We start from the raw sequence: 23,548 nt of genomic DNA, 5'->3' as shown, positions 1-23,548 counted from the left end.
GGTTCCATACTCCTAGCCCCAGCTAGAACTGTGAAGAACAGTTTGTGTTCTTCACTACATCAGACTGGAAGACATGTACATGCCACACATGAACACACGAGGATTTTGTGACTTGGAGAAGATCTAGCTTCACTATTCCTGATCACTTGATATTCGGGGTTATGATATTTCTACCAAATAGAAAAAACACAACAAAAAACTAAACTTCCTCTTTTGAGAAACTAATTTAGTTTTGCTTATAAAATCTCTTATCTGACGAAGAGGGTACTTGGCTAAATATGTGTAAAAAGACAACCTAGTTGATAGAGGGATTTTTCAAACCATCTTCAGAATTCACTTGGCAGGGAGGGGATTCAGTGGAGAGCCTGAGACATGTACAAGTTAGAGGAATGTACAGGGTTAGCAGTCATCTGCATCCCCTCCACCCTGAAGGAACCCTTCTTAGCAGCTTGTCCTATTTGCTTCTAGATGTATTTAAGAGGAATAAAACATGTCAGCAACACCTAAGATCTCTTTTAACTTTTCCCCTTTCCACTTCTCAGCAGCACATTCCATCAGGAGCTTGGGGTACCCGTTCCATTCCATTTATATACACTTCTGTACACAGGTAGCCTTTTCTGAGAGTGTGTATTTCATTTACAAGTTTAGTGTCAAACTATATTGTATCCTAACTACTTCATGCTGTATTCAGGCATGATTTTGAAAAAAGTATCATGTTGACGTGTAGATCTCACGAACGCTGCTAGAAATGTACAAAGTATTCTGTCATTTATCAATGAATTATGCTTATTCATTCCACAGATGATAGACATTTATGATTAGATTAAGAGAGGGTCTCATTTTGTTGCCCAGGCTGGAGTACAGTGGCGCGAACATGGCTTACTACAGTCTCAACCTTCCAGGCTCAAGCGATGCTCCCAGTTCAGCCCCCCAGGTAGCTGGGACTACAGGCGTGCACCACCATGGCTGGCTAATTTTTGTATTTTTAGTAGAGACAGGGTTTTGCCGTGTTGCCCAGGCTGGTCTCAAACTTCTGGGCTCAAGTGATCCACCTGTCTCAGCCTCCCAAAGTGCTGGGATTATAGGTGTGAGCCACCGTGCCCGGCCTATGATTTTATTTTTAAAGCAATAAACGTCGTTGGCATGTGCAAGAACTGCTTTAGAGTAAATACCTGGAAGTAGAATTAGGACAGTAAACTGCACTCACTAAGGTTTCTTGATCCCCAGTTCAGAGCCTGCTACCACTCCAGTGAGGAAGATGTTTGTGTGCCATTCCTTCTCTCACAGCATTTGGAGCCTGGTGAGGAGCAGGATTGGGGTGGGGGTAGGGGTGAGGGATAACTCCATGTGCAGAATAACTGTTTCCCAGCTGGACTGAATTGGTGCTCCAGGGAGGAAGTAATGGCTGCCTGGGCCCCGGTGTCTGATAACAGACAGATTCAAATTTGTGTTGTGTCCATTCACTTTGTCTGTTTGAAGAGAGAGATCCCGCTTCATTGATTGAATGGGGAGAGCCTCCTCTTTAGTTACAGGTTGTAACAAGATTTAGTGAAGGAAGGTATCAACCAATTAGTGCAGCACTAGAGCAGAGATAGTTCCAGATGCCCAGCACAGGTTGTCCTGCATACAGACCTGTTCATGTGCTGTGTCCCACATCCCTTTTAAGAGGTTAACAGAAACCCAGAGAGGAATGTTGGAAGCCAAATAAAAATAGCATTAAAAACAAGGAAAATGTAAGAATAAAAGAGAGGCAGGATTTCTGAGTGAATGAGGCTTTCAGCTGCTGCCTCTCATCCTGAGGTGTGATATGTAGATCTGTCCCTTGCTTAGCTTGACAGCTTCTGGGGACAACACGAATTTTTCAGTCGGTGTGAGAAATGCTATCCACACCAATTGATACCCTCCCCTGGCAGCTGCCTCTCTCTCTGTCTCTTTTATCATTCCTCTTGATCCATCATCCAGAGAATGCTAGAAGGCACGAGAATGTAAGTTCCAAATAGGAGTTGGTGCCTGTTTTCTATCTTGGTTTATTTTCAAAACCCTTTTTGAACTTTTGAACTGTTGGTACCCAGGGGGCAATGTGCAGGGGAGTTGATAAATAAAGATAATGTTGATGTAAGTACAGTTTCTTTCATATGTAACTAGAGAAGCATGTGAGTTTTCAGATAAGCTTTCCTTAGAAAAAGTAAAATTTTAAATGTCAAAGTTTTTTGAGTAGGGGTGGCGGAGACTCCTGTGCGGAAGGATTCATCTTAGACAAGAGACAGACTGATGAAGAGAAAAGCAAGCTGACAGCATGTAGGTAAATTTGACTGAAGATTGTTCTGTTTTTATGAAACGTAGACTTCCCTCCTCCTTATGTGCTCTCCTGAAGCCTCTGTTTATTATTGGGAGATTACTTTCTTTGTCTGAAATAGTCACTTTCTAATTTTCCTCAAAAAAAATTGTGGTGGGGCTTCTACCTCTAACACAATGTAGATCATTGATATGGGAGATTGTTCTCTTTTTAAACAAAAATGATGGGGAAAAATTCAGCTTCTTTTACTTCCCAAGCATCTTTTGAAAATGTGTGGTCCTGTATTCAGATGCAAGTCAACACGAAGCATTAATTACACATAAATTGGCCGGCTGCGGTGGCTCACGCCTGTAATCCCAGAATTTTGGGAGGCCAAGGCGGGCGGACCACTTGAGGCCAGGATTTCAAGACCAGCCTTGCCAACATGGTGAAACCCCGTCTCTACAAACATACAAAAATTAGCCAGGCATGGTGGCTCGTGCCTGTAATCCCAGCTACTCAGGAGGCTGAGGCACGAGAATTGATTGAACTCAGGAGTTTGGAGGTTGCAATGAGCTGAGATTGCACCACTGCATTCCAGCCTGGGTGACAGAACGAGACTCCGTCTCAAAAAAAAAATTATACATAAATTAATAAAACAGAAAGTATATGCCTTAGAAACACCCAGTACAGCTAACTACCTGGTTATTAGATTAAGTCCATGAAAATTTTGAAAAAATTGGTTTCATTGTGTTCATGCCAGCACTGGGTTGAATCAGCCAGGTAATGATATCAATAAGATTTACCTCACCGGCCGGGCGCGGTGGCTCAAGCCTGTAATCCCAGCACTTTGGGAGGCCGAGACGGGTGGATCACGAGGTCAGGAGATCGAGACCATCCTGGTGAACACAGTGAAACCCCGTCTCTACTAAAAAAACTACAAAAAAAAACTAGCCGGGCGAGGTGGCGGGCGCCTGTAGTCCCAGCTACTCGGGAGGCTGAGGCAGGAGAATGGCGTGAACCCGGGAGGCGGAGCTTGCAGTGAGCTGAGATCAGGCCACTGCACTCCAGCCTGGGCGACAGAGCAAGACTCCGTCTCAAAAAAAAAAAAAAAAAAAAAAAAAAAGATTTGCCTCAATATTATGGTGACATAAACATTTTTTACGTACTTGCCCCCAATTTTTTTTAATGGGTTCAGCCCCAGACCCTCCCAGGAAAACATACACTGCCAAGTGCAAGGTGAAAAAATGAAAGCTTATCACATGAAAAATTTATATATCTGGAAATAATGGTCATAATTATTAACACAGCGTTAGTTAGATTTGGCATCGGTGTTTTGAGTTTCAATTTTTTGTCTCTGGGTTTACATTTTAATTATCTTGGGATTCACAGATTGATGTGGAACATACTAGGCGTTTGCTAAATAGTTTTCAAATTAACCATTGGAGAAATTTTTAAATGATTTGTAGAGTTATTTACAGAGTTTCATGGAAAGATTTCCCAGTAAAATGAAGGTTTGTAAGAGGTGTGGAGAGTGAATTGGCTGACTGTAGTTATACATAAAATTGCCCTTGCTAATGTTTGACCACACTGCTTTCGGATTCATTTTACTTACATATTTTAGGTGTATGCATTTCAAAGGTTGAGATGTGGTAAGAGGAAATTTCATCATGCTCCATCTCAGAAGGTTGTAGGTTATCAAAGGTTGCAAACCCCCGTTCCCTACCCTGGTTGTCAGTAGTGCTTCCGTCTGGGTGAATGTTGGAACTATGTTCCGTGTGGAATCTGGGAGCTGATTTTTATCGACTTTAGTGAAATGCATAGGATTTTAGAACTTCAGGTATACCCAAAGAGCTGCTTATTTTGAAACCTGCTTGAATTTCTTGTTTCTAAAATGTATGGTGGGAGATGGTGGAATAAAGGGTATTTTATACTTTCCTTAAGGGTAGTCACATTTTCTTAAATTTCTGGTTTGTAGTTTTGTTTCTTCATGACTTGGGAACTTTACAGAATGTATCATACTGTGAAGTTGTTTGACTCTTTAGAGATGTGTCTTAATGTGTTTTGTGTATACATATTCACATATGCATATGTATACACCTACACATATGTACATACCTGTATACCCACACATATACACGTGTGTATGTAGATACATACACACACATATAGCTGTTAAATTTCATAAACCCAAATAACTCAAGTTTCTTTCCTAACACAGAAAGTCACTTCTACGAACAGTTGAAAAATAAATATTATAATCAGTGAGGCATCACAAATAACTTTTATGTCTAAATCAAGCTATTAAATGCTTTTTTATTTTTAAGTAGATAGGGGAATAAAATAGCTGTATAGTTCATAAAGTGGTATGCCATTACTGCCTGCTGTGCCCAAGAATTATGCCAGCTTTTTACACTCATGAAGTAAAAGCGGATTAGAACTGTGATCAGTGTGTTACCCTATATTTCTTAGTTTCCATTGTATTTCCTTTTTGAGCACCTTTGTAGACTAAATGGCTACTAATGACATAATTACAATTGTTTGTCACCACCATAATGCGTGATTTCCTATCTCATCATGAAGATGTAAGTTAGATAAAGGAGGAGTTTTGGCAGGAAGACAAAGTGCAGTGATTTATTAAAGGCCAGATGTGGTTGTTAAAAGCTTTTCTACAGAAGGTACAATTGAGTGATGTGAAATGGGAGCGAAATCACTCTGCACACCCAGCCCGTGGTTCTTGGTGTGAGTGACATAGTTGCTCCTGGAAGCGTGACAAATGAGCCACATGTTTTATTGTTGTGTACAAATTTTATGTTGGAATTTAAACAGGGTGAAAAGGGTTCACATTAGCTTATACCAGCAAAGTAGGTGTTTAAAGGAAACTAATGAGACTAAAGGGCTGGCGATGTTTTCAGCGTGCTTAGTGCTTCATAGCAAGAACTGAAATATCTTATGTTTCTGTCAAGTTTCAAAGAGGGAAAATCCCAGCACTGTTTAAAAAAAAAAATGAGAGTGGTTAGTATGAGAATTCAAAGAAATCAGAAGCAAGTGGAGACAAGATATTACTTAAGCACTGTTGACATACATATTGCACACATCGACTTGACATATATACAATCAGATTAGATAGATGCTTCTAAGGAAAGAGGCACAATTTCTGGTTTTAGCATTATTTGCACACACAAAGCTCTTTTAAAATAATGTTAAGACATTGGAGTGATAGAAGCTATGAGTGGTACGAAGTGTTTTCAAGCTTTTGGAGGAGGATAAAGAAAGAAAATGGTTAGATCTTAAAAGGTATTCTGTGGACAGAAGGTAGTGATCTTTCTGGTTTTCCTTCCTTCCTCTCCCTTTCTCTCTCTCTCCCCCCACTCTCTCTGCCTCTTCCCTCTTTCCCTCTCTCTACCTTCTCCCTTCTTCCCTTGCATCCCTGTAAAATGTTTTACGGAGAACAGTTAAACTGTAGGATTGGGTCTGTCTGTACAGCTTAGGACCTGGAATTATACTAGACGTAGGAACTTTCCTGTCTTTTCCAGTGCAGATGGAGAAATTATTCTAAATAGTATACGTTGAAGACATCGAAGGTTTCTAGACTAATTCTGTGAAATCAGTGAGAGCTTTGATGGGGTTTTCCTTCCTTGTCCTCTCAGCTGAAAATACAGGGTCCTCCTATTGTTTTCTCCCATGGTACTGCAGACTTGATAGCTCTTGTAGACTTGACCATACATTGTAATTATACGTCTATTTGTAACATTATTTGTTTAACATTTATTTCCCGGTGTTCAGTCTGTAAGTTCCGCAGAGGCAAAAACTGTGGCCCCAAGGCCTGTCACATTCCCTGGCACATAATGTACATTCAGAAAGTATTTGTTGAACAGTCCAAAGAACCACAGGCAACAATACCTACATTCAGAATATCACTTGGAAAACACTAGCAAAATCCATCCAGATAAAACGTTCCCAAATTATAAATGCTTGTCCACATAATCTGTGGAGCAGTGTAGATGGCTCTTTTGCAACCCTCTTAACGTTTAGAACCTTGGAATCCAGTTAGATCTGGTTCCTTCTGAATGGGTTTTTGCCTCCTAAGCTCTCTCCATGCAATTCCAGGGACTGCCACTTGATGGCTTAGACAATTCAAAATATAAAGTGGGAAAGGTACACGTGCTTCTAATCCCTCCCTCCTAGACTCTGTTGGTTCCATTTAAATGTGTGTGTATATATATATATATATTCCTTATGACTCATACGTCGAACCTTATACAGAGATGAATGCAGTTGAAGTACAGGGAGTAAAGTTTTGAAGAAATAAAACACTTAAAATCAGAGCTGTATTCGTGGGTGTGAGACATGCTTAATCTCACAAGACCTGGCACTTAAAAGGGACCCACGCTCGGTTTAAGGCTCTGCTGTTGCTGTCTTCTTAAACATTTTTTAAATCTTTGGACAAGGGGTCCCAACTGTTCATTGTGCCATGGGCCCCATACATTGTGTAGTTAGTCTTCACTGAAATTTGTGTTACTTGCAGGTAGGTTGCTTTAGGCCTGATCTTAGCTGACCGTGGCTCCTTTAGGAGTCTTTATTTAGTGCTTGGTAGGAAGCTTGTCCTCACAGGACACAAGCCTGTGGGTGAAGAGCTTGGCTTTGACTCAGACTTCCTGGGTCAAATCCTGGCTCTGCAACTGGGTCAGTTACTTAAACTTTCCAAGCCCAGTTTCCTCATTTACCAAATGGAGATGATAATACTGTGTCTGCTTCCTAGACTTGAGTTGATTGAACTAACATCCCAGGTGCATGTGTTAGAGCTGAGCAATCCATTTCTGCTAGTTATGGTTGCAATCATCGGGCACCATATTCCTGGTTGCACCTGACACTTACTGAGCTTCGTGCTCTTTGTGACAGCTCCAAAAGTTTCAGGATTCTTGCCCCTGCTTTGATGCTCTACTGTTCCAGCACTCAAGGTTCTGTGTAGTCTGGTGGCAGAGTTCAAGATAGACTGCACTCTAAGACTTGACTCAGCTTTGCCCTATCCCTTCTCCTGAATGAGGCCCTAGCTGCTCTTCTTTAAGCCTTCTCTTTTATGTTAGATGGTTGATTAATATAGAAAGGATTTGTGTAACTAAACTCTGCATTTTTGTAACCCATCTATGTTTCCCAGTGGGTGCAAAGATGCCTCTTACTCGATACATCATTAAAGAAACCAGTCTTTTTTATCTGCAGAGCATTTATAATACATTTTAATATAGCTAAGTCATTCATAACCAACCTCCCCCATTCATTACAGGAAATTTGCACAACATTGACCATATCAAAGGGCTCTACATTACGAAGAGGGAGGATACATTATTGGAGACTGATATGATGTGGGATATGATTCATTCATTCATTTAGCAATTACTTATTGAAGACTTTTTGTGTGCCAGGCAGTGTTGTAAGTACTGGGAGTATAACTGTTAACAAGACTGCCAAGAACCTTGCTGTTGTGTTGCCGGTATTCTAGTAGGGTACAGATACTAAACAAACAACAAAGAACAGTATCAGAGGAAAGTGCTGTGCAGAGAAATAAAACAGAATGATGGAATAAGGAGTACCCCTGGGCCAGTGTAGATGAGGTAGCCAGGTAAGGCTTCTTAGAGGAGGTGACTTTAGAGCTGAGGTCTGAATGGCAAGAGGGAGGCAGCCAGGAGCAGCTTGGAAGAAAAGTACTCCAGACGTAGGGAACAACTAGTGTTCAGACCCTGGGATATCACGAACTGGGTGGGTTTGAGGAACGGAAAAAAGGCGTACAAGATGGAGAGCAGAAAGACTCAAGGCAGCAGAATTAGTTGGGGCCTGATCTTACAGACTTGGGAAACCAGGGTCATAAGATACCGAGCTTTGTTTTTCTACCTATTATTTTAATGCTAAAAGGGAACTAGGAATCTGTTCAGCCACGAGCCAAATAATAGAATCAGTGAAACAGTCTCCAGATATTAACTAGGGGGAAGTAGATGGTTTTGTCTGGATTATCCAGTTCAATTTTTTTTTTTTTTTTTTTTGTGACGGAGTTTCACTCTTGTTGCCCAGACTGGAGTGCAATTGCGTGATCTTGGCTCACCGCAACCTCCACCTCCTGGGTTCAAGCAATTCTCCTGCCTCAGCCTCCCAAGTAGCTGGGATTACAGGCATGCGCCACCACACCTGGTTAATTCTGTATTTTTTGTAGAGACGGGGTTTCTCCGTGTTGGTCAGCCTGGTCTCGAAATCCTGACCTCAGGTGATCCGCCTGCCTTGGCCTCCAGAAGTGCTGGGATTACAGGCGTGAGCCACCGCGCCCAGCCTCCAGTTCAGTTCTTTAGTTAAGAGCCATAATAGTGAAAGGAGCACTGGAATTGGAGTCCCCAAACAAATCCCAGCAGTTTTGGGACAAGCCATTTAGTTTTTCCACAGTCATCCATCTGTGAGACTGACAGTACCTTTGACACAAGGGTTGGTATAATGATGAAATGGCAGCTACCTGACAAATGCAAAGTCATATACAAAATACAAAGTTGCTATTATTGATGATCCTTCAATTTGGTCACCTTATCTATCAAAAGTCTATTTTTAAAATTATAAAAATGTATCTTTGATCCATTGAAGAGGCTTTATATCATATTGGGAGAAACCTAGTAGACAAATTCATGGTGGGTATAGTTACCTGCTTCCCTCATTGGTTCCTAGGCATTGCTTCACACTCACGGATAACCTGTTTGACCTTTTCTTCTAAGGTCTGGGATGTATTAAAGAACAAATGACCACTGCCTATGGAATTCTTTCTTCTAGATTTTTTGTCCCATAGCTGAACTCGACTTGAAATATGGGAAGGCTTAAAAAGGAGAGTTGACTGTTGGTTTTAAAAACCTGTCTCTCAAGAAGACTCATCATTGTTGTGAGAAAACAAAAATCCTGGACTTCTAAAAATAACTGCTGGATTGCCTTGGAGTTGGGCTGGTGCATATGAACAATTTACATTCTGCTCTTGGGGAGCTGGTGACTCTCCTGGAAATTGGGGCTCTTTAGTGGACATTGTTGATGCAGGTGTGTAGGCGTTTGTTTCCATCTGCTTCTCAGAAACTCTTGCTCTGCTCCGCGGACATTTGTATGTGTCAAAGAAGTATATGGGGCTGGGTGCAGTGGCTCATGCCTGTAACCCCATCACCTTGGGAGGCTGAGGCTGCATGATCACTTGAGCCCAGGAGTTCAAGACCTGGTCTTTACATGATGTAATGTGTAAGACCACATTTCACACTGTTAAGTAATGATGACTATAGAAGACTCATAATAATAATAAAAAAAAACTCATAAAATGTCATAATTTATAATTTTATGTATACTTGGCTTTCTAATATCACGTACATTTATGCAATGGATGCTAATTAGTAACAGTGGTATTACTATAATGTCTATAAAACCTGCCTTTAAAACCAAATTCTGTTAAAAATAGTCTTTTCAAGCTGACATAGCCCATTTCCAGGGTCATATTTAAAATAATTAGCACCATTGCCTGGGCAACACAGCGAGATCCCATCTCTACAAAAAAATTTAAAAAATGAAAAAGAATCAGATGGGATAAGAGAGTCCACAGGTCAGGTTCTCCAAGAGTAGTTTTCAGGAGCCATGTAAGTGGTCCTAGAGAATCTGAACTTTAAAATGTTAAAACTTCTTTGATTTCATAGACATCCCTTCAAAAGATTATCTCAGATTACTGGAAGACTTTCCTGTTAAGTTTTAGAGAATTTTGCATTTTGCTTAGAAATCATTTTCAAGTTTTATTAGAACATTTACTAGCAATGGTGCTAATTATTTTAAATATGACCCTGGAAATGGGCTATGTCAGCTTGAAAAGACTATTTTTAACAGAATTTGGTTTTAAAGGCAGGTTTTATAGACATTATAGTAATACCATTGTTATCTAATTAGCATCCATTGCGCAAATGTACGTGATATTAGAGAGGCAAGTATACATAAAATTATAAATTGTGACATTTTATGAATTTTTTTTTTATTATGAGTCTTCTATAGTCATCATTACTTAACAGTGTGAAATGTGGTCTTAGACATTACATCATGTAAAGACCAGGAGACCAAAAAAAAAAAAAACTGAGGATCAATTTTTGATTATAATAAAGTTTTAGTATGAGGCATTTCTGAATATGTGTCATGAATATGAGTCATGATTTTCACACCAAACCTGACCTATTATGATTATGCTTCAACTTCATGGGGTTTTCAGTATTTAAATTGTAAACCCAGTTCTAAGGTTTCAAAATGATTCACATTCAAATCTACTTTTATGTTTTATAATTAAATAAGAAAATACTGCTTATACCTACATTTTTACTATTCTTGGGCATATTATAATTATTTCTTTAATTTCACCAATAAAATAGCCCACTTCTTCATTAGTAAATTACCAGGCTATCTTAATAAAAAAATTAGTTTGAATGTGACTTGCCATCTCAAAGAGTCATTTCAGTTTGGAATTTTCTCACTTTTTTCATTTGTTCTTTTTGTAAAATGTGAAGATACTTTCTAGGTAAATTAATCCCTTCCAAACGGTAAAATAACTTCCTTCTTGGAAAGCGTTATTAGAGTCTTATTCTTTATAATCTTAAATACCACTTATGTTAGCATGAACAATACGTGAACAAAATTACACTAGTTAAAAAAAGAATGATTGCGACCTCGGCCAAATGCATTGCAATTATATGTTCATGGAAAAGTGAGCTTTCTCCTGGGAAAAGCACGGTATAGATGCCCATGAAATTTCCAAAGTTTAAGTATTTTTGTAAATTAGGTTGTTCCTAGTTAAACAGGTGGCTTTAAAGGCTGGTTTCACTGTTGTTTTAATCATAGTTTAGTTACCATGGAGAAATATGCAAGTTAGCATTTATACACAGAAGTGAAATTTATGCTGCATAGATAATAGCCTAAATTTAGCTTGACTTAAGTTTACCACTTCCTTTTTTTTAAACAAAAAGAATAATAATATATCACGTATATCCATTAACAAGTTAATTCCTTTAAACGCGACCGTTATATTTTTAGAGAATTCCTTTTCTTAAGCCTCAGACACCTCTGTCACTGTGACCTCTTCCAGTGCTGAGTATAATATAACATATTACATCGGGTTTGCTCTAATTGTGTCACCCTTAGGTTTAATAAAACACTTTGCTGCGTTTAAAATCAGTTATGTGGTGAAAAAGTAATGTTTGGACACATTGCATCTAGTTGAGTTTTATAAAGGACTATTATTTTCTACTGAAAATCTTCAGGAAATGTGCCATGCTGATAGGACCAATCTGATTTCATAACCCAACAATAATTTTGATTAGATACATTTGCTAAAGAAAATTCAGAGACAGGTCTATTTCTAATGAACTGTTTTGATCTTAATACCTTCTTAACTGAGTAATAGATTTTTCACTCTGAATTAAGATGTTCGTCTGTGTGGAATCCAGCATCCGTGAGCTGTCTTTCCTGCTTTACCCTGCACCCCTGAACGAAGGCTAAGTTTTCAAGGACAAATGTAGTAAAAGTGTCCTGATCCAACATGAAGTCCCCCAGCACAGAGAGAGAGCAGCAGATCCCTTTCAACACCAGCTGTTCTCACAGATATAGATTGCTGCAGTGAAATTTTCTTAATATAATTCAGGAAGCTCTAGAGAATTCTCCAAAACAACTGTGCCAACAAGGAAAATGTTGAATTTTTCATCAGCTGCCCAATGCTGAGAGTTAGTGGGCAATCCGTTCATTCATGACCAGATGTTCAGTGTAGTAACGCTCTGCAGTTAACTTGAACCTTGTGGCCTGTTTACCATTGGCTGCAAGGACATTGGCAGCAACCTGGCATTGGAGAATTGAGGCCCGCACAAGCAAAAGACCAAAGTGTGTGTCTGTGGCTTCCTGGTTTTCACCAGCGACCAGACAAGGTAGGGAATGATGAAAGAAAGGAAAGACATCACATCAATCATGGTGGAGGTGGGCGAATTGGCTATATGATTGTGTCTTGGGGGAACAGAGAGGCAAATTCTTAAACTCCTTTTTATTTGGAAGGAAAGGCAGTCTTTGTTTATTTAAAATAGTTAGGCAGATTTTTCAACCTGTGTCTAAACCATGAAACTTTTTGTAGTGGGGGCAAGTAGGCATGGGTGGTTAAGACAATAAGAAAAAGGTTTCTAAATTTAAAGTGGAGGAAGTCAATAAAGTTGACTCTTAATTTTGAAACCTGACAAGGTCCAATCTAGAATTGGAAATCTGTGATATTTTTGCTTTAGGTAAATGTTATTATTACAAGTGGAGAATACTTAGATCTTCCATTCATTCACCATTTCCTTCGTATACGTGTTTGGAGGCCATGACATTTTTGCGAGCTCTTTGAAGTAATGATGTTCAGCGGGAGGGGGAACTTAGATGGAGTAGGAGTTTTTGAAGAAACAATTTGAGTTTTTACTTTAAAAATTATTTTTTCTGCAAATAATTAACAGTGTTTGATTCTGGATTTGCAACAGGCCAGGCATGGGGAGGCAGGTTTTGATAACGTGAGGCTTGTCTCAGATGGGGGGCTGTTCCCTTCCTGCCTACACAGCACTGCAGAAGAATTTGAACTATTTATTTCAAAGCAGCATGCACAAAGGAAATTTTAAAATCTTTCTTATTTAACCTTTTTTGACTTGGGCCTTCAATGGTGCCATGTCTACAAGAAGTTGGCCTTTGTTTACTTGAAACTGGAACAGAATGTCATCACCGAATAAGCCTTTCGCTTTTTGGAGATTTGGATTGTTTTTCTCTTCCTATAGAATTCTTGACTGCGCCCGCCCCCCCCCCCCGACCCCCCCTACACACACACATCCTTACTGACGCCCATCCATGAAGCACAACTGTAACTTGCAGGACCTTTTAAGCAGAAGCCTTGCAGTGAGGATATTTGCTTTGGCAGAGCTTTCTGCCTTTGGTTTACAAAGTTGCAGTGAACACTTCCTTTGCATTTCCTGCTTACAGAGAAGGTGGGTTGCATGTTGCACTGAGATATGGAAATTCCTCGTGACTCCATTTCAAGCCTGAACCTCTTGGCCCTTAGAATCCCACTGTTGAAGTATGTGTTTCTTTTGTCTGGGTCGTTTTTTCTTTTTTCTTTTTCTGAAAAGTCCCTTGGCTTGTTGACTTGGAAAGAGGAGGTTTTGAGTTACAGTAGGTCCTGACTCAGGGCTGCTGGGATGCAAGGTGAAGGCATCGCGTTGTTTTCCTGGATGCTAACTTGCTGATAGAAAAGCGAGAACCAGTTTACAGTAGCTCTGACACTACTGTTACCTTTCTGCAGTCCGCTCCAGCTGCTCCGAGCCCTTCGATGCCTTCGCCATGCACACAGTTTGTTCTTGGGTGTGAAAGCAAACAGTATTTGAGTTGGCAGCGACTTCTCTTTCAGTGGAGTTTGCTGCCTCGGCAAGAAACCGCAGCCCGAGCTTTCTGCTGCTGAAGGTTTCCACTGGCAGGATGGCCTTTTCCCACATTTCCTTGGTTTAAGGAAACAGATTTTTGAACTTTTTTTTTTTAAAGACAAAATGCCAACATTTAACAGCTGGAGTCAGTATAATTTATGGTTTTCACTTCATGTTCTTGTGGATGTATAAAAATTAAAAATCCACAATTATTGTTAAATTATGCAAGTTTTTGCAAAAAGAATGATTAAAAATAGACCCTCTGTTATGAGGCATTCAAGAAAGTCATTGTTACCTAAACAGGTATTCTCAATTATTCTACCTTTAATGGTTTTTAATTGTTGTAATTTACTCACATTCTCTTGCATCTCTCAGAGGAGATGTTTCTGAAAGCTCTTTGTTTTTTCTTTGAGGAGCAAGTAGGAGTTTGCTCATTTGAACCACTTCAGTTCTTTTCCACCTTATTTAACTTATTTTATTATATTTGTTTTGTACCTGTCATTGTGTTCATCCTCACTTCAGGTAACCCTTATTGCCACAGCACTTATAAAAGCAAAGCAGTCATAAACCTGCTACCTGTCAAGATGATCCTATGCCAAGAGGAACCCATGTGGTGCTCATGAAAGTGATGCAGGCCTTTGTGAGCCACAGAACCTCCCTTGTAGGAAAGCCTCAGTTTTCCTACATTTCCTTCGGGTGAAATTTATAACCCGCCCCTTACAGATTTAGCCTGTGGAGTCCGAATTGATTGGAGGCCTCACTGAATTTGCACCATGTCGGAATCAGGAAATGAATGCAGTCAGCCAATAAAAAGTGATGGAATGTTGCCTCAAGATAGGTAATATTTTTGTCCTATCAATACACAAATACTTAATTTTTTTTGGTTATTTAAAAATTTCTAATAATAGAGATAAAGATTCTGAGAACCTTTACTAACATCCCCCCAAAGCCACACCTTTAGTTAAAAAGTAGCTCTGACATCTTTGTTATCTTGATTTCTCAGAAAATAAAATAGGAAGTGAAAAGGCCATTCTAGTTGGTACAGTGTGTTACTGTAAAGACCATTCGCTCTACACGTTAGATTTAGGGTCAGAACATTAGCTGTGATGAATAGCTAGGGACAAAATTTTTCTTTTCTTTTCAAGGATAGTGGCAGTTAATCATTTTTATCTGCCCGCCTTGTAGACTTGATTAGATTTATTATGTATGCCGCATGTTTATGGCATTTTTATTATATGTTGTTAATTTGTTGTAACTGTCACTACATTTTTTTCTTCTTCCCTTTTTCTCCCTTGAGCACCCTTGAAAGCAACTAAGTGTTACCTTGTGCTTTAGGAAACTTCATTTAAGTTTTCATTTTAATAAAAGCCCTAATAGTCAACAGGTTAAAAGAAATAATAATAACCGGTGTTACAATGTGTATCTTCAGATAAAAGGAAAATTTGTACTTATGTTAATTTTGAATTCTTATGTTTTCTGTTGTTGATGAATTAATGCATGTTCGGGTGTATTTAGAGAATACATGGCTATAAAAAACGTTTCACCTGAAATTTAGAAGGGCGAGCTTCGGAATGTGCGCTAAACTATAATTTTCTTCATTAGTAGAAAGCCATCTATATAGTTTTCAAATCACTGCTAGGTAAGACAATTGGGCCGTTTAACATTTAAGCTGCTTAAAAAGTCACGCAGTTGAATGATGCATTTAGAACATCTTTTTTAGCTTACTAGCTCTCAGAATGGATATGGAATCTGTTAAATATAGAGGCCATTCTTTAAATAAGGCCGACAGTTAAAATTGGGAAGCCAGAGAATTAGATTGGAAATGATTTACGATGAGTCTACAGGACATTAAAAAAAATAAAGTTAGAAAAGGAAATCCACTGGCTGCATTGGCTGTATTACAGCAGAGAATTTTTACTTTTCATCCCTTTTGAATTGGCTGGATATATGGGTAATGCATAGAAACAGACTTTCGGGAAACATTGACAGAACTTTTCTTTTTATTATATGTTCTGGTATTGGTTTGGTATTGGCATCACAAGCCTCTGACTGTAACCAAGTCAGTTTCTTGTTTTGACAGTTACAAACTTTTTTTCAACAACAGAGAACCACCCATTCTCTTAAGAGCATTAGACATTGAAATAAATAGGAGCTGGATTGAAGAACGACTTTGTTTCTGTCATGCCACATGAACACATGGGTCCTTCCTTAATAAATACCATTTGAAGATGACACATGGGTGTGGTTATTGAGTTTATAATGTGCAATCATCACACATGCATATATCGCTTTTAAGAATTGTTATACAAAAGATACGAATTCAGAGAGACAGATTACAGACCATATTAAGTCATTTAGGTATGAAGTGGTTTCACTGATAGCTAAAACTTGTTATGATGGCTCATTAAAACATCTAAAATCCTTACTATAATGAGAAAAGGAAAAATACAATGTTAGATGTCTTAGCTATAAAATCATTAATTATTCCAATTATAGCAATACAATATGAGTTAACCAAGAAAAGGCGATATGTTTACTAACTAATGGTGGAAGACTTCAAGGTGATAAAGTTATTAACCCAGTTTTAGACTTTGGTGTTCTGAGAGATGCACTCTGCCCCATTGTGTGCATGAGACCAGCATTTGATTCTGGTACCTCCTGCCCTATTCTGATGTTTACGTAGGCAACTTTGAAAAAACAAAAATTCATACTTAAATTCTGTCCTTAGGAATAAAGTGTCAAAAGAAATAAAACATTTTGTTACCCTCATGAAGAATTTAAGCTAGAGCTTGCTGAAAATATAAATGTTAGAGATTTGGGTTAGGGGATTTCTGGTTCATGGCAGTTTGGTGAATAAGCAACAAAGTCTCAAAATCTCGGTACTCAGAACAACACACAATTCCTTTGGTTGGTAATAAGAGCTCATAGAGCTCATAGAGGAAAAAAGAGAAAATATTAATACGTTGGAAAGGTAGCTGATGTAAGATCATGGAGAACCTCAAATTCAGGGTTAAAAAGTAAAGAATTCATTAACATTAATTAATATTAATATTAAATACTAATGGCAGATAACATTTGCTGTGGGCAAGGCATCAAGCTTAGTGGTTGAAAATTCTTTGTATTATTTTACTGCTAATACGCTTCCAAGGAAGGTGATTCTTTTTTTTTTTTTTTTTTTTTGAGATGGAATCTCACTTTGTCACCAGGCTGGAGTTCAGTGGCGCCATCTTGGCTCACTGCCACTTCCACCTCCTGGGTGCAAGCGATTCTCTTGCCTTAGCCTCCTGAGTAGCTGGGACTACAGGCACGCACCCACCATGCCCAGCTAATTTGTTTATATTTTTAGTAGAGACGGGGTTTCACCATATTGGTCAGGATGGTCTTGATCTCTTGATGTCGTGATCCGCCTGCCTCGGCCTCCCAAAGTAATGGGATTGCAGGCATGAGCCACCGCACAGGCCAGTGATTCTATTATTATCCGTAGTTAATAGAGATGAGAAGACTGAGTCTTGGAAAAGTCGTGTGATCTTACCCTGGGCACACAATGGTCAGATGGAGCCAAGATTTCATATTAGACTCTGCGGCTTAAGAATCAGCCTTTTGAGGACTGACTATTGCCAGTGGGCACAACCAGGGATTTTTGAGCAGAGGAGTCACTGGTCAGAACTGTGCTCTGGGATAATTCATCTGTCATATTTTAAAGCAATAAAGTGAGGAGCCCAGATAGAAGGAAATTTGATGTTGTGAAGAGCAGCAACTACACTCTGCAGTTGAGTGTTTGATGAGATTGGAAAGGCGGTGATGGAGAGGTCCCCAAATCTTTAACATTTTGGGCGGGACTTGGGGTGAAAGACAGATGATTGGGAGAATGGGGTTGGTATTCTTAGCCCTTGCTAACGGAAGAGGAGAGAGGACAGGCTGGGAAGGGATGAGCTGAGGTTTGGATGTGGCTTGAGGTGTAGGCAGAGTCTTTTGGAAGGTGATGAAATACCCATTGAACTAGAGGTTAGGAAGACAGAGCTGGAGATGTGGATCTGAAGCCACAGAAGCCAGTAGAAAGAGCGAGACTGGTACATTTAGAGAGGTGCGGGGAAAAGACAGTGGCTGGAGAAGGAGACCACGATATAAATCTGTCTTAGGAGATAAAGAAAAATCTTTCTGCACATTGGAGATGACAGATTTGTAGGCCATGCTTCAGACACATACCTATACATATTCATGTTTGTATACATATTCATGTACATATTTATATATGTATTCCTATATACATTCATATGTATTACTGTGTGTGTTTGTATATGTATCTTATTCATGAGCATGCGCTGTTCTCTTATGCTCACATATGTATTCTTGGGAGCCTTTCCCACCTCAGCAAGTGGGGAGAGAAAGGGTAGGGTAGGCGTCAGTCTCTCCTGAGAGCAACTGATTGGGGCAGGTTCTGCTCCATGCTGCTGCAGTTTGTGAGCAGTAGAGGGAAGATGGGGTTTACTTTGTGTGTATGTGTGGTTCAGGCCAACACGCAGAATTTTATACCCCTCAAAATGCATTCCTCCACAGAAGCCTGGCAACTTTAAATGCTCTAGTAAATGTTAGGTGATATATAATACAGTTTTAAAGAATTCAGCAAGATTACCATTATATTGTGAAATAAGGGCTGAAAGTGTGGTCAGTAAATGTGTTAACTTTTCATTTGGGTTGGTATGTCTCTCCTTTGCAAATCCATTCATCTGCTGAAATGCATATGAGAAGCATTGCTTTTGCCAATGAAGGATTGCAGTTTATATATATATATATATATATATATATATATATATATATATATTTTTTTTTTTTTTTTTTTTTTTTACTTCCCTTTCCCGTGCCCCTTCTTAATTACTGAGAAGGTTAACAGCACACGCTTCAGGGTCACTGATGTTGTGTTGTGTTCTGTTTTTGTTTTTCCTACAGCCAAAGAAATGCTGTATTATTGCTCAAGTCTGTTTTGTGTTGTTGACTGAAGAGCTGAGAGAGTCCCTGTTTCTTTTTCTTTCAAGATACCACTAAGTGATTTCCTTTTAAGGTTTAGAAAATGTGTCACCCTGACAAAAATTGCCTTCCCATGCTAGTAGCCTTAAGCTTCTACTTCTTAATTCCTTACATGGCCATTTCCTAAGTGGTTAGAGTTATTTGGAACACTTTAAAATGAAAAAGCTTTAGTGCCACCCACTCCATCACTCAGACTGCCAGTGACGTGAAATTCACCTGAACCCTTTACAGTTGGTGATCATTGTTTTAGGAAAATGTATGTGATAAAATGCTGCAGGTCCTCATACCAGTGACAACTCAGAATATCGTTCATGTTTCTTCTGAGAGTCTCCTATTGGCCACATTACTGAGAGCTTTGTCATAATGCTTTAAGTCATTTATCAACTGAGGTCACTTTGACTTTTGAGATTCTAATAAAATTGGCTTGAACTTTTGTCTTATACCCTGTGGGAATTCCAACAAGCATTTCTGGAGGCTTTGTTTTCATGGTTGATTTTTGTTAGAGAACTCTTGATATTCCTTCTTTCAATTGACTTTCTCTCTCCTCTCAGAGTTAGAAATTAGCTTCTTTCCACAATTTCCTTCTGCACAGCTCACACAGACCATGGAAGTTTAGGGAATTGGAGGAAGTTTGCATCAGAGAAATTTGGAAGGGTGTTTAACAGCCTGGTTTTTTTTTTTTTTCTTTCTGAGACGGAGTCCCACTCTGTTGCCCAGATTGCAGTGGGCGATCTCAGCTCACTGCAACCTCTACCTCTGGTGGTTCAAGTTATTCTCCTACCTCAGCCTGCCACATAGCTGGGACTACAGGCTTACACCACCATGCCTGGCTAATTTTTTTGTAGTTTTAATAGAGACAGGCTTACACCATGTTGGCCAGGCTGGTCTGGGACTCCTGCCTCAGGTGATCCGCCCATCTCAGCCTCCTAAAGTGCTGGGATTACAGGCGTGAGCCACTGTGCCCGGCCAGCCTTGTATGTTTGCACATACGTAGTTATCCCTGAAGCGCTTTCTCTATACATCATGACCTCCAAATTGCCTGACCTACCCTCTTTTATCTGTCTTTTCACCTCTCATTCTTCTGGTTTCTGTTACCAACTCATGTTTCTTAAAAACAGCAATTTAGTTTTCTCTTTCTGTCTCACCATTTCCTTCCAAACCAGGTTCAAGGGGGGCCTCGTCTTCCATGTTTCAAGCTATGTGTCAAGGATGAGCTGACTAGTAAAATGGTGATCTTTTCAGTTAAGTACACGTGCACAGACACCCCTGCCTTTTCTCCCTCCACTCTCTCTCCCATAAGTGTAGCAAAAACTGAAGCTACTTTGCATGGAAAAAGACATACTAGGGTTTTACCTATTTTGACTGGACCTACCACTCTCTATTCTTTTCATTTATTTCCCTTTAATCAAATAGATTGATTCTAAGTGCATGCCCTAAATACTAACATTTTCTCATTGATACTTATTTTCTGATACTAGACCAACAATGTCTGCCCTAAATACTAGGCCAAAAACCAAAATACCAGCCTCACAGCATTTTATTTGTATCATTGGTTATCCAGTCTTCTGTGTAAAGTTTAACACTTTATATCCCATTCTTTAATCGAGTCTTCTCTGATAATGAATTCTTCCCATTCCCCTAGAAATTAAGGATGCCAATGAAAGGGTAAAGTGGTGCTGTTTGATGCAGAGCTAGCAGAAAGTATTTGCTGTTCAAGGACCACCTGGAGCTGGCCCATCCTCTCATGTCAGTTTACCATAATAATGTCAGCCAGCATGGGTATCTCATAATTAGATGAGGAACATCAGGCAGTTTCCTGATGGTGTTATCTTTCACAGCTTTCACAGTGATGTTCCTGACTTGGGGTTACAAAAACTCTGAAAAACATCATCTAAGCTTGAAGTGCACCCTTATTGGTATTTTTCAAGTTCTCATACCCACACCTAAATGTATAAGATGTATTTCTCATCAGAGCAGTGGCTTCCAAGGCCTGGGATCCCCAAATCCCAGGAGATGCCATCAAAGGATTAGAAGATGTTGTCCTGGTGTTTTTCAGTATTTAAGTTAGGATGAGTTTGGTTGTACTCAACAGAAAGTCCAGTAAAGGCAGGCTTAAAGAGTGTAACTGGCAAGTCCTTAGTAGGTAGGCTGCAGGAGAGACTTGATCCATCTCTCCCTCTGCTCTGCTTTTCCTCGTGTTGGCTTATCTTCAGGGTGGCCCTATTTGCAGTCTTAAGATGATTCCTAGCAACTGTCAAGCTGTAGATTTCCTTGAACATGTGAAGCAGGAGAGTGGGAAAGGGAATATTTTCTTAAGATTTTCAGAAAAGTTATTGAAACTCTAGTTGGACTTGTTTCTGCCACATACCACCCTCCCTGTGGCCAGGGAGATGGAATATATTAGCTGGCATGTTTTAGGCTATGTGTTTCCGCCACTGGAGCTGGGGTGGAATCAACTTCTGCAAAATCCCATGACTTCCCATTTGTCAGTTGGTCCCGTTTGGAAGTGGTTTAGAGAAAAAGATGTTAGGGACACAGCCTTAAATGGTTATTTCATTGATCTGTTTTTTCTTCCCCCTCATTTTTCCTTCTTTTGGAGACAGGTCTCTGTCGCCTGTGTTGGGAGTGCAGGGGCGCCATCATGGCTCAATGCTGCCTCCACCTCCTGGGCTCAAGCAATTCTCCCACCTCAGCTTCCCAAGTAGCTGGGACTATAGGCATGCACCACCATGCCCAGCCAAAATATTTTGGATTTTTTGTAGAGACGAGGTCTCGCCGTGTTGCTCAGGCTGGTCTTGAAGCCTTGAACTCAAGCGACTCGCCTGCCTAGGCCTCCTGAAGTATTATTGCATTTACAGGTGTGAGCTGGGCCTGTTTTCATATTTTTTAAGGCTAATGTTAATTCAGTTATTTGCATAAGACTTTTAGGTTAATCAAATGTCAATTTCCTTGGCTTTTGGTCATAAACATTTTAGTCTGTGAGCTCTGACTGGCAATTTGGTAGATGTTTCCTATGAATTAATGCTTAGCAAATAAATGTTGGTAGAATCTTCTGAAACTTAGCATCTAAGTTGGTAGGAGTGCTTAGAATTTACTAAAAGGAGTTCTTTGTGGTTAAAAACAAAAGAGGGCTGGGCATGATAGCTCATGCTTATAATCCCCGCACTTTGGGAAACTGAGGTGGGTGGATTGCTTGAGCCCAGGAGTTTGAGCCCAGCCTGGGCAACATAGAGGGACCCTGTCTCTACAAAAAAAAAATAGAAAAATTAGCTGGGAGTGGTGGTGTGTCCCTGTAGTCCCAGATATTTGGGAGGCTGAGGTAGGAGGCTCACTTGAGCCCAAGGAGGTTGAGGCTGCAGTGAGCTGTGATCGTGCTACTGCACTCCAGCCTGGGTGACATAGTAAGACCCTGTCTCAAAAAAAAAAAAAAAAAAAAAAGAGAACCTCATGTCTCAGATTTCTGAGTCAATAGCAGATAAAACTAATTGTAATTTACCTAAGATGGCAAGAAAGGATGACCAGGTCAAATGTTGTGCAGATGTGGATAAAGGAAAAAAGGACATTCATTTGTACTAGTCTTATTTCCAAAATTTTAAATTCAATGTTTCAAGTCCCTTTTTTTTCCAGATATGGCAAGTTTTAAGTTTTACTAGCATGTTTTAAAAACATTAATCATATGGAAAGAAAAAGATGATGCATTTTAACACCACTACGATAGCGTCTATGACTCAACAACAGAAATTGTTGTTAGTGGAACCAGCAAAAAACAATTCTGTCTTGGGGGAAAATTGTTTGGTTGAAAGGCCACAGAAGAGATGCATATTCAGTAAGAGTAATGAGAGGCAAACACAATACCATAAGATTGTTTTGCAAAAAAGAAAAAAAAAAATGTCTAAAAAGAGTTTAGTCAAACTGCGGAGGAAACTTCATTGTTAAAAAATAAACATTGTGCATATCAAACATTGAAGAGTGGAAAGTGTTGTCGATGGTAATGTGAACTTATTCTAAGTTGCCGGAAATGCTTCGTGCTCAATGCATTTTAGAAACAACATTTCCATCAGAGTGAAAAGAAAGCAAAGGGAACCTTCTTAAACTATACTGGATACGATACCCTGCCAAGCCATATTTTCTGGGAAGCCTTTGGCCTAGGCTCATGCTGAGCCTCTTGGCCTTCGCTGTTGTTTTACCTGACTTACACAACATTGGTTGTTTTGGATCTACTGCCTTCCCAGTTGCCAGACTAGGAATTCTTGGCCAGTGTGTCAGGGTATTGTGGATGTAAAATTAGAACCTGTGGCTCACCATGATGAGGCTGGCCAACCTGATGCTCTTGGGTAGTCTCCCTGACCTCTGTCCACTAGGGGTCCACATTTCTGACTCCACTCTGACCTTGGAAGACAGATTGCTACATCTGGATGTCTTATTTACATAGTCTTCAGTTTTATATCCCAGCTCCTCCCTGCCTGTCCGCCCCATCTTCTTGGTTTATTATTCTTTAGACTTCGCCATGCTCAGGCATTCTTGGAGATTTTGCTTGTATTTTCCACGATGTTGATCTAAAAACCACCTATACTCTACTTGCTTCTATATCCCCTGCAATCCCCTCACTTGTTAGAATATAAATTAGTCTATCTAGAAGAAGGCTTTAAAAGAAAGCCTTATTTCCTTAAAAGAAATAGTATCAGTTGCCGCAGCTAGATGGTTACCTAAAATAAATATTATGAAGCCAGAACAATGGTGTAAATAGGAGTGGGAAAACTGTTTTTGTAAAGGCCAGGTAGTAAATATT

The 23,548-nt window shown here is 39.6% G+C and overlaps 1 protein-coding gene across 8 annotated transcripts in view; it reads left to right on the top strand.

Annotated features, from left to right (window-relative positions):
* LOC105479577 (forkhead box P1) overlaps positions 1-23,548 on the top strand; it is a 630,259-nt gene that overhangs the window by 180,304 nt on the left and 426,407 nt on the right. The window contains exon 1 of one of the 8 annotated variants that reach the window (XM_071089095.1): positions 1,369-2,298. The exons of the other annotated variants lie outside the window; for them this stretch is intronic. The gene's annotated coding sequence lies outside the window, so the exon portion shown is untranslated. Of the gene's footprint in view, positions 1-1,368; positions 2,299-23,548 lie in introns of those variants that run through there. 8 annotated transcript variants of the gene reach the window in all.

The sequence above is a fragment of the Macaca nemestrina genome, chromosome 2 (genome assembly GCF_043159975.1).
Source record: "Macaca nemestrina isolate mMacNem1 chromosome 2, mMacNem.hap1, whole genome shotgun sequence".
Lineage (NCBI taxonomy): Eukaryota > Metazoa > Chordata > Mammalia > Primates > Cercopithecidae > Macaca > Macaca nemestrina.
The sequence above is the reverse complement of the archived record's forward strand: the minus strand, read 5'-3'. Positions and strand labels throughout refer to the sequence as shown.